Source organism: Canis aureus, chromosome 13, assembly GCF_053574225.1.
Source record: "Canis aureus isolate CA01 chromosome 13, VMU_Caureus_v.1.0, whole genome shotgun sequence".
Lineage (NCBI taxonomy): Eukaryota > Metazoa > Chordata > Mammalia > Carnivora > Canidae > Canis > Canis aureus.
Window position 1 is genome coordinate 44,232,613 of NC_135623.1, and position 12,055 is coordinate 44,244,667.

At 41.7% G+C, this 12,055-nt stretch overlaps 1 long non-coding RNA gene across 1 annotated transcript in view; it reads right to left on the minus strand.

The window, feature by feature from the left end:
* The window catches only part of LOC144282382 (uncharacterized), a 72,809-nt gene that overhangs the window by 33,428 nt on the left and 27,326 nt on the right, over nucleotides 1-12,055 (minus strand). The gene's annotated exons all lie outside the window — the stretch shown is intronic.

The following is a 12,055-nucleotide window of genomic DNA, read 5'->3' on the forward strand; positions in this document are numbered from 1 at the left end:
GAATCCCTTTCCTTGAAGTGATTATAGTGCAGTTGAAGAAAACACCCATAAGGCCCAACTCCCAGAAACTTAAGATGCTAGAATTCATGCTAAATAGGAACAGAGTTAAGACTACAAAGGGCTGTAGATGGAAATCATGGCCCATCACTTGAGGGTCAAATACAGCCAACAATGCATTTTTAAGAAAATATTTACCCACCTACTTGAGAGAGAGAGCAAGTGAAAGCAGGGAGAGGTAGAGGGAGAGGGAGAGCAGATTTCCCACTGAGCGCAGGGGCCAAGGCCATGACTCAAGGACCTGCGACCACAACCTGAGCCAAAACCAGGTGTGGGGGTTGCCTGGCTGACTCAATCAGTTACAAATCTGCCTTGGGCTCTGTCATAATCCCAGCGTCCTGGGATAAGCCCTGCATAGGGCTCCCTGGTCAGTCAGCGAGGAGTCTGCTTCTCCCTCTCTGTCTGCCCCTCTCCACTCATGCTCTGTCTCTCAAATGAATAAATAACATTTTTTTAAAAAAACAACAACCAAGAGTGGAAGCTCAACTGACTGAGCCACCCAGGCACCCCAGGTAATGCATATTTTTTAAAGTACCCAAGTATTGTTGGGTGAGCCAACCACTGCCTGTTAACAGACCCACCACCCTCTATTGTCTGCCATCTGCCCAAATCACAAAATTCTGTTTCTCTCTGGCACATGTAGGCATTTAAGTTTGACACACACAGGTGAACACATGCAGGTGAGAGGACTGTGGATTAGGTGGGGTCTGGACTGAACTCTGAAGGCAAAGTGGGACAACACCCTCCACAGTACTTCTCCTGGACTTCTGTAACAATATTCCTTACCTATGTGAGTACGCACAGTACGGTTAACAAGTAGGCCCAGAATCAGCCACAGAGACCTCCCTGAGAGCTCTGAAACATGCCTCCTTGTAGTGGAGAAATTTCAGATGAGAAAACCATACATGAGGCAGGCCTCAATGTGATTAAGGGGAGACAGTGCATGCTCCCCTAAAGCAAAGAGGGCTTAGAAGGGGAACCCAGGATATCCCTTCTCATTCATCATGGAGAGAGAGAACACAGGACATATAATGGCTATTGTATCTCACTGTTCTAGTGGGACTTCTACTACGAATAAAGCAATCTTTTCTTCATCCAGATGCCATTTTTATGCAGCTTATGTAAAATACTTAAAACACAATTCCTCATGCACCCAGATTTGGAAATCTTATCCTGTAATAATTTGGGTTTTTTTCTCACCTTACATCCCCACCCACCCACTTTCTTCCATTGCCGAAACCTAATATTTGCCACCCATTTTTTTATGCTTTCAAAAGAAATGAATTTTTAGAAAGCTTTTAAAAGCCCTAAGGAACATTAATTAGGGAACATAAAAATGAAGGGTTTTTTTTTGTTTTTTTTAAAGAGAGTAGCATTACTCAGGGCCATAAGAACTATCTTCGGGAAACTAAAGAGAAATTGTGAATGAAAAACCCTTCAATTACAATCTTTTTGTACGATGTTGTTAACATTATTTTCAAGGAGATCACTGTGGAATAAGAAACTGTTCACTGTAAATGTTGTAATCTAGATGGTTTTATACCATAATCGCTAGTGAAGTGACAACTATTTGAGAACCAACCATGCCATCCATTGTTTCTGAAATGGAGTTAGTGTGTATTCTGAACACAAACAAGCAAAACACCCCACATATTCATTCATCACCACCTTCCTGGAAGTTAATTAATATTGCTTTCCCTCTAATAGCAAACACACACACATCAATAGTAAAAGGTGTCTCCAAGGGACTCAAAAAGGGAAGGGAAGACTTGGGCCTGGGATGTGGAGCTCTGGCTTCCAGAGCCTATGTGGAATGAGTCAAAACCAAGACCCATCAGATGTCAGCTCATTGTTTATTCAGTAATTATTTATTGAGAACCTACTATGCACCAGGCACTGAGGTAGGCACTGGTATACAACTGTGTATAAAAGAGATGTGTGCCTGCCATCTTGGAGTTTACAATCTAGTGGGCAAGTTGGACAATCAAATGAAGTGAACAATCAAATGAGAATGGTGGGGGGAACAGAATTTTACCAAGAAAGGGCCCTAGGGACAATCTCTTTCAGGAACTAACATGCACACTAAGATCTAAAGGACTGAACTTCCTGAGGAGAAGCTATAGTGAGAGCCAATGCACTGCAGTGGGAAAGATCAGCATGTTTTATGTCCTAAAATAAGGCCACTGTGAGCAAAGCAGATAAAAAAGGGAGGTGACGAAGCCAGAGAGAGGACTTATGATACAGAGCCCTGGTTCCATTTTTGGGAGGAATGGGAAGCCACTAAAAGGCTTTATTAGTCAGCTCAGTCTGCCTTAATAAAATACCATACACCGGGTGCCTTAAGCAACAGAAATTTATTTCTCACAGTTATGGGACTGGAAAATTCAAGATCAAGATGCAGGTCAATTTGATTCCTGGTGAGAGCCTTCTTCCAGGCTTGGAGATGGCTACCTTCTCACATTGTGCTCACAAGTCCTTTTCTCATTGTGTGTACATGGAGAGAGAACAAACTCTCTAGTGTCTCTTCTTATAAGGACACTAATCCTATCAGATCAAAACCCACCCCTTATCTAATCTTAATTACTTCCATAAAGACCCCATCTCCAAATGCAATCACCTTGGGAGTTAGGGCTTCAAAATATGAATTTGGAGGAGACACAAACATTCAGTCCATAACAAATTTAAAACAGGGAAATAACATCATCTGATCACCTAATTTCATTTTTTAAAGGTACTTTGACTACTATGTGGAGTGTGGCTCATTAAGAAGGGAGAAGAAACAGGGACCAGGAGTCCTGAACAGAGAGAACAATGGCGGTGGTAGTGTGGGGGAACAAGAAGGCAAAAGAATTGATTAATCAGACATAAAAAAAAAAAATCTTGCTTAACATTTCTGAAAAACTAATAAGCTGTGGGGTAAGAAGGAAAATTAGAGCAGAAAGTAACTTAGGTTATCCACTTTTAAATGACTTTTAAAAACAATACCAGTAAGTGATTTAAGGAGAGAGACAACCTGTGTGGGTCCCCATATGGTAATGCTGCAGAATTGTTTTGATCATTAGCCTGCTTTCTTGTATTATCATTATGATACATAGTCATGAGGAAATCTAGGAAGGTTGCGGGGTTCAGCTAAGATTGGCAATTAAACATACAAATGTTTATTGAAACATGTACAAGGTTCCTATCGCTGCGTAACAAATTTCCACACAATTAGCAGCTTAAAACAACACAGCTTTATTATCTCACCATTTCTGGTAGATCAGAAGTCCAGGCATGGCTCAGCTGGGGTCTTTGCTTAGAGTCTCATAAGGTTGAAACCAAGGTGTCAGTTGGACTGGATACCTTTCTAGAGCTCAGGGTTCTAATTCACACTCCCACGGCTATTGGCAGAATTCAGTTCTCTGTGGTCACATGGAGGTCCTGTTGTTTTGCTGGTTGCCAGCAAGGGACCACTTGCATCTCCTAGAAGCCACCTAGAGCCCTCCATTTAAAGGTTCACCAAATTAAGTAAGGCCTACCTGATAATCTCCCTTTTGCTTAACTCAACTAATTAGGGGCCTTGAGTGCATCTGCAAAACCCTTTCTGCCATTTAACATAACATAGTCATAGGAGTGACAGCTCATCATAGTCACGGTAACTACAGGATAGACATCCTTTTACCTTATAGGTATAACTTCATCGCAGTACACAGTCTTCAATGACAGCATTCCTAATATCTCTCAATATCCTGGCCACAACAACTCCACGTGCCTTGGGTATTCCAATTGTCACACAGTCCTACCTCCTTTATCAGAAAGAGCAGATGTCTTCTACCATCTAGCCCCAGCTATGCTGCAAGTTCTACCTCTCTGACATGACTTCCAAACTCATACATCTGTGTGTCACTCCTAGAGCTAACCCTGAAATTTCCACACCCTGATGTTCATTTCCATATTCTATAAATGTTTGTTGATCATCTGCTTGCTATATACCAGCTGGAAATACAAAAGTGACCAATCTGCTCTGATGGAGCTTACAATCCAGTGGGGAGAGGCAGGAAATAATCGGATAAATAAATAACAACCAAAAATGCAAGATAAAGTTAGACAATAGTAAGTGCTGGAAGAAAAATAAATAATGTAAAAAGGTTGGCAGTAAAAGGAGACAGAAGATCTCTTGAGGGAGATGACATTTGAACTAAAACCTGAATGCTGAGAGGTAGCCAACTTGGGGACAGCTGGTAGAGACAAGAAAGGACAGGGTACAGGAAAGCATTCCTGGCAGAGATAGGAGAGGCTGCAGTGAACTTGGCAGTGGAGTAAAGGAAAGGAGTCATGACTGCAGCACAATGAATGAAGCAGAGAGTGGAGTGAGGATGTCACAGCACAGGGCAGAGGACAGATCAGGACAGATCTTCTAGGCCATAGAAAGATGACAAATTTTAGTTCCTCAATTATATCAAAATTATATCAAAGTTATCTCAAGCATCATCTGCCCACAAATTATTCTTGTTAAATTTCCCATGTCTGCCAAAACAGATTTTGACTCCATTCTGCCTATCACTTGGCTCAAAATTTAGGATTTAACTTGACTTCTTATGCCCCTTTGTCCTTTATGTTCAGTCAATCATCTCGATTCTCCTGTTAACCTTTCATCTCCTCATCCTTTTCAGTCCTAATACGACCACTCTTTATAGACTTTTGCCACCTCATGCTTGGACTATTGCAATAACACCCCAACTAGTCTTATAATTTCTCTTTTTCTTTGTACCAATCCACCAAACATGATTACCATGATTATTGCCTTAAATCATCATATTCATGATGTTACTCCCCTGTTTACAAGCTTCCAATGGATGTCTATAATGTAAAAGTCAAGACCACAGTACTTGATAGGAGATGGAAATTCAAAGCCCTAAGCCCCTCTATAACTTAAATGTAAATTCATACCTTCTCTCTCCATATTTCCTTTTTGTTTCTCTTCCAAACACAGCTTGCTTACTTTCTCCTTCTTGTCTTTGCTCATACTGTTCTGTTTGGCCCATCTTTACAAATCCAAAGTCAATTCTAGAGAATTCAGATCAGTATTCAGCTATATCCTCCCTCTCAGTCTCTATAAAAGCAGTTTTCCAAATGTGCTCCTGGGGTCCTGACATCCTGTCAGGGGGATCTGGGACGTCCTCCTTTTCCAACTACAGAGCTGGTGAGGCCAGATTTCCTCCACATACTTCAACCAAAGCTACATATCACAGCAGATGGACTACAGAGGCAGAGAGTAAACCAGATATTAAGGAGGTTTGCAAAAATATAAACCAATGTCATTCTTCCCATTAAAGGTTTTCTTTGAAAATGCCAAATAAAAACAAAACTGGCCTTAGGTAAGGAGAGACTTTATTCAGAAAGACTATTACAACTGTGGAAATGGTTTGACCTCAGGACCTGTAACTGTCTCAACACCACATGGAAAGAGGCTGTTCTTATGTAGGGAGGGGTAAGCAAGGACTTTGTGGGGGAGGAAGGCAAGCTGATGGAGTGAGAAGGTGATAAAATTGGGACAAAAAGAAATGCTTCTTTTTGTAGTTAGCCAGTCTCAGAATAAGCTATTAAGGGGAAGACTGTGGTCCTCACCATAGTGCACTAGTGCACGCTCAAATGTGTGGCAAGCTAAAACTTAGGGTCCTGTAGGGAAGAGAAAAACCTAATCAAAATTTGGTCAAGCTGAAATTCAGTAGATAAATAATGGGTGATTGATTGTCAGTGTTTGGTCAAAAAATATGGTTATTTCTCTTATGAAAATAAATTTATGTTCATGTGTAATGGGTTTATTTTTTAATGAGTTAATACATATTTTTAATGTCTCATTTTTGTATTAAATGTCCATTTTTTAAGGTAAATATCAATAGATATAACCCATATAAACAAAAGCTCTTTGGGATCCTCAGTAATTTTTAAGAGTATTAAGGAGAACCTACAGCCATAATGTTCAAGGACCTCTACTCTAAATCACTCATGACTGTGCCCATTAATCACAGAACAATGAGATCTTGTGGATTTAGAGATCTTGTGGTTCAATCCTTCCATGTTATACATGGATTGACTTAGGGAGGCTATGTGACTTGCTCAAGACCACAGTTAATCAAAAGCACCAATGAGATGAAATACTGACCTCCTGATTCCTAATCTTATGTGGACCCTATACTGCTATTTAGTAGTGGCAAATTCATTTTTCAGATGTGTGTATATGTTCTACCCAACTTTGGAAGGACATCATCCTTGCACTTCTTTCATACTTCAGAGCACCTGGCACACACCCCTAATAACTGCATGATAGGTGCTCAAAATTCTTGTTGGGTGAATGGATACAGGATAGAAGGGAGGGATGGAGAGGCAGTGGAAGGAAGGAAGGAAGGAAGGAAGGAAGGAAGGAAGGAAGGAAGGAAGGAAGTGGAGGGAGGGAGGAAGGAGAATCTTTCACAGATCCACAGGCCTTGAAACCATTGAAGTCTTCCAATACCCACACCTATACCATTCCTATATACATTAATCTGCTAGTCATTATTTCCAGACTCTTGGGGCCACAGAAATATGATTTAAGAAAAGCTCCCCAAATCTTCCTGAATAGTTTACTCTACAGCCTAAGAGATCCAAAGGAAGGCCCACAGAAGTAGCTGGCTTCTCACCATCGTGATGTGCACAGCTATCTGTAGGCCATAGCAGGAAACTCGCTGATGCTTTACTCTGTCCCACTTTGTTGCCCACATACCATGTGACTTCACAGTCCTGAGTCCTGCAGAGGTTCAGTTGGAAAAGGGAGATGGAGGAGTGTATCAAAAAACAAAAGCACCTTCAGTCAGGGGGTGAGTTATAGGGGGAGCCAGGTTCAGGAGAACAGATGGTAACTGCTAGAACAGCTTGCTTCAAAAAAGCAAAAGAAACGGGGAAAGCCATTGATCTTCTAAGAAAAAGGAAAGAAAAGCTAAAAAAAATAATAATTTGGGGGAAATCATTTAGCAAAATAAAACCATCCCTTCTTTATTTTAAGGAACACAGTCTTGCATAGGCTATCATCAGACATTGTTCTGTGGTCCCAGGAAAGTTCTGCAGACCTCAGCTCTTGAAATTAGAATGTGAAGGTGGGAGTCTGTGGGTGGAGTGGTATTAGCTTGGATCCAATTGTGGACCACATCACGACCACTAATGAGGGCTTCAGGGCATAACCATAGTGTGTAGGAGGTGAGCCAATGGTCATTTGTTTTCCTCAGTCAAGTCTATGCCAGCTTGATTTAGCTGGAGATTAATTAAATCCTGCTCAGGGTGCTGGGAAACTCTACCTAATGCTTGCAGATCTATCCCATTCCTCCACCATCCTCACTCAATTCACACAGGATTCCAAAAGCAATCTCAAACCCATATAGGTGTTCATCTTCCATTGTCACCTGGGGTCCAAGCTGTCACTGCTGTTCTTTGCATCAGTTAGGACCAGTCATGAAAACAAAGCCCAAGCTTTGATTCGAGGAAATTTAAATCTAGGGGGCTAGTTATAAAGGTGATGCAACCCAGAGATTAGCAAGAGCAGGGAGCCATTGTTACCTCCAAGATTGAAGGAACTCAGGAAGAGATGGCATTGCTACCATGTAAGAACTTGGGAAGCCGGGGAGAAAGAGGAACCATGGGGGAAGTGCCCTGAACGATCAATAGGACTATCCAATGGGTCTGTCCAGAGGAGCTGTCCAGGATCAGCTGACACCACAAAGGACCAAAATTGCTAGGAATGCCCTACAAAGCAGGGAGAGACAAGAGAAACTATCCCGGCTGCTCCCTTCGTCCACTCTGTAATCCCTCTCCCTCCAGCTCTGTAATCTCCCTCTACTGCGTCATGGTGGTTCAGTCCATCCAAAAGCAAGTTAGCCAGAGAGTTTGGGAAATATACTTTGTTTTGCATGGGAAGGATGAAGGACAGATTTCAGAACAAATAGGCAAATGAGCACATTCACCATCCCCATGGAAATCCCCTCCCAACTGGTCTTCTGGCACTTATCCTTGCCTTTCTCCCATCTTTTCTCTACATTGAGATCTCTATAAATTGATTTTCATCACTTCTACCCTTCAGCGGCTTTCTATTGCTTGCAGAAACTCCCTGCCATGGTCTACAGGGCCCTGTGTGGTGCTGCCTCTGCCAATCTTCCCGGCCGCATTTCAAGCCACTTTCCCTCTCAATCACCAAGCTCCAACCCCAAGTGCCATCTTTTAGTCCCTGCAGGGCCTTCACACCTGTCCTTCCATCTGTCTGGAAATATTTATTCCCCTGCTTTGACTAAATCCTCCTCATCCTATAGGTCTCAGCTTAAATGTCATTTCTTCAGAGAGGCTTTGCCAAGTTTTCCCCATTTCAATGAGATGCAACATTTGTTGTCTCAATCAATCCCTGCACTTTTTCTTCATGGCATTTCAAATAATTTATAAGTATATATTTACTTATATCTCTGGTGTTTTTTCTTTTTAATATCTGCTCTCCACCTGTCTAGAAACCCAACAATAGGGAGGTATCTTACTGAGCACTGTCCCTGGGACAACTGCTGTGCCTGGCACAGGTGGGGCTGAATGCAGAGGGAATGCTATGATGGGAACATGTTATTTAATTCAGACGTTTTTCCAAGATCCATCCAGTCTCCGTTCTGACTCTTCATTTAGAAACCCAGGAACTAACCACCTCTGAATAAATTCTCCCCGATGGTAAATAAATTCACAAACCTGTTGTTGCTTAAATTGAGCTTCAAGGATACATTTTTTGACTTCTGTGTTTAGAAGGACAAAAAGTTCATTGTGTCCTTTGGAGAATAACTCTTGCTGAGAAAACAAGAGAATTCTGAGGCCTTCAGTTACCTTTTCATGACAACATGTGAAAAAGCTTCTCCCTTTTTATTTCCAGTCAACATTAATGTGTCCTTATTTTTGTGTGTGTGGCTGTGACTCTGTCATGCTTTGTAATGTTCATTTGATAACGTAAGGATATCACAGTATGTTTATATTACTCACAAAAGACCATACCATTCTTTCTGGATGTGTAGCATATTTTTTAAAAAGCTCTTTTAAGCAGGTTTTGTTTTTCATGCAGGAAAGGCTACTGGTATAATACAAGTCAAGGACACATCTATGGTTGTAACCATGGCCCCTCCTTGTGGCAAAACACAGGCAATGACTCCAAATGCCATCTCTATTTTTTCCTCTCCATCTAATCTTTACCAGCAAACCAATAAAGGAGTGTGATACCCAGGCAATCTTTGTCTGGCATTTTAGCCATGGCTTTGTCCACATTCCTCAAAGTTTCCCTACCTCCCTTCCCAAAATATTTCCTTAATGGGCCAGCCCTCAAGTCTTTTCAGTTCCATCTCATTATTTTTCATCCTACCACGCTCAATGTGTTATTAATAACAACAAAAAAATTAAGTATGGTGTGCACACTAATCTAAAATTTTGAGTTGGCAATTAGTTGGAGCGAAATGCAATTAGATGTTTTCCTTCAAGTCCTAATTTACATGCTGGAAAACATGGGCAAGCTTCGCAAGTAATTGCAAAAATAAGCCCTGCTTTCTGTGTTTGTGTGTAAATATAAAGCTTCCCAGCACACCTGCCTTTGCCTAAATAGAATAGAGTCCCAGGGGTCTTCTTGCTTTATGATCACTGAGATATACAGCAGAAAAGAAACTGATCAGCCTTTAGGTGAAAATGCGTTTTCTCTCCAATGCAGAAGCTCATCGTTAATTGGCATTGACTTTACCCATGGAGAGCTGGGATGTATAAACTAAGTCTGACAGATCTTCATGTAACCCCATGAGGTGAATTAAGGCTCTTCAGAGCTCTAGCACCCCTTTTTGTGCACTTAGAGTAATAGCTAATGCAGTTCAATCCATTAAACATTCCAGGAGCATCTACCCTATGCATGACTGTTAGGACCCTGGAGGATACAAATTGAATGCAATACTGTTGATATCTTCAAGAGGTTACTGTCTAGTAGAAGAGATAAGGCACAGCCACAAACACCGTCATGGGATGGGCTTCACAGGAGGTTGGGTATGGTGTACTAAGGCAGTAATGCCCATGGCAGATGGCAGCAGCACATCAGAGCTCCTTGAGGAATGATGAGGAAAAAGTGAGGGTGTCTTAGATACCTTGTCAGTGTGCCCCAAGAGAGAACCTTCTTTCAGCTCAGATCCCAATCAAGAAGCTCCTGTTATGTACGATACAAGGGTATGGAGTGGGGACTTCCCACCTCTACAGAAAAACAAAGTATGGAAAGGGGAAAAGTAGGGTAATTTTGCAGAACATAAGAGCAAATGAAAAAACCAAGGACAATAGGTTTTCTGTAAATAGTATTAAGGGCTCTGATAGAAGAAAGAAACAGTTTCATGCAGATACGGAATCAAAACAATAAGGAACACACAGAAGGAATCCAAGAGCCAGGAGAATTTGGATGATAGAAAAAGGAGGAAAAAATATCCACTGAGGACCAGAAACCTTTCTGTTGGGCACACTACTGAGCAGTTTATCAATCCCTTAGTGAGGAGGAAATTGGCCAATATCAGAATCCCCCTATATTTAATGTATAATTCGTTATTGATAAATAATTTTGCCTGCTTGCTAACTCCACATGCTGTCATTCCATAACATGAGTTCAGTTATCATTTACTTATTTATATGCCATAGTGTTGCAAAAATGATTTGACGCACATCTTTATTACCTCCATTAAGTCCTAAGATAAAGGTCCCCTTTTAGATAGTATCATATGACAGAACATGAGAGACTCCTAACTCTGGGAAATGAACTAGGGGTAATGGAAGGGGAGGTGGGCAGGGGGATGGGGTGACTGGGTGACGGGCACTGAGGGGGGGCACTTAATGGGATGAGCACTGGGTGTTACACTATATGTTGGTAAATCAAACTCCAATAAAAAAATACAAAAAAATGTAAATGAAATTGAAAAAAAATAGATAGTATCATATGCACAGAAATGTAAACTAGGTGGCCCCACCCAACTGCAGTGATTGAGACTCTACTGCTCCGAGCTTGTAAAACCAAACAAGTGGCCCACTACACTGAATTTTGCAGTGTCAAGAAGTTGTGCCTCAGTGTGCTAGAGATTACGAAAATGCAAAGTGTTGCCAAATGTTGTGCTCAAGATATAAACAAAGAAAAGAAACCATTCCAACCATTCCAATGGGAGGAACCAGGGAGAGCCTCACTGGGGGAGCAGCACTTGAAAGATACGCATGAAGGCGAGAAGAGAGGAATTCCTGACGTGGAGAAAGACATATCCAAAGGATGGAGATAGGAAGTTACATGGATGCATGCACAGTAGACAAGAAGAAAACAGAGAACAGCTTCCTCATTTATGTCCCCCTTTTTTAAAAAGTCTTTGTTCTTTTTACATAGGGAATACTCAGGAGATGGAAGGTAGCACTGTACCTATTTCCCTAGGACAGATAATGAGATGCTAATGGAACCAGCCTCACAGTAGATAGTGACGGTCCCCCCACCCACCCACCCACCCGCATAGAGTTACAGGTTACGAAAGGATTTCAGGGAGAATATTCTTCTTAAAAATATCTTCAACCCCCTCTTGTAATCATTTCACCTTAAATTTCTCTAATGGGAGCCCAGTCTCTCATTTTGCAGGTGGAAATAGTGCTTTAAAAGCAAATACTCTTGGAAGAGGCTCCAGAATGGCCGTCATTCCCATGGAATATAGATGACATCATTGTCTGTTGCATGTGGCCGGTTTAGCTAGAAGGGGAAGGGGGAGACAATATAACAACTGCCCGAAAAGTCCAGGCTCAAGGTAGGAAACAAGTAGAGAGGAAGGGGCCCAGAAGAAGGTCAGCAGTAAAAATGATGAGCATGGCCAACTCTGTACTCATATGGGAAACAGTTCCAGGTGCAGAGATGTCCCCCAGATACCTGACTGGGGAGGGCGAGGAAAGTTCAGTCACTGCATGTTGGTGTAAGCCTCTAATAATCACA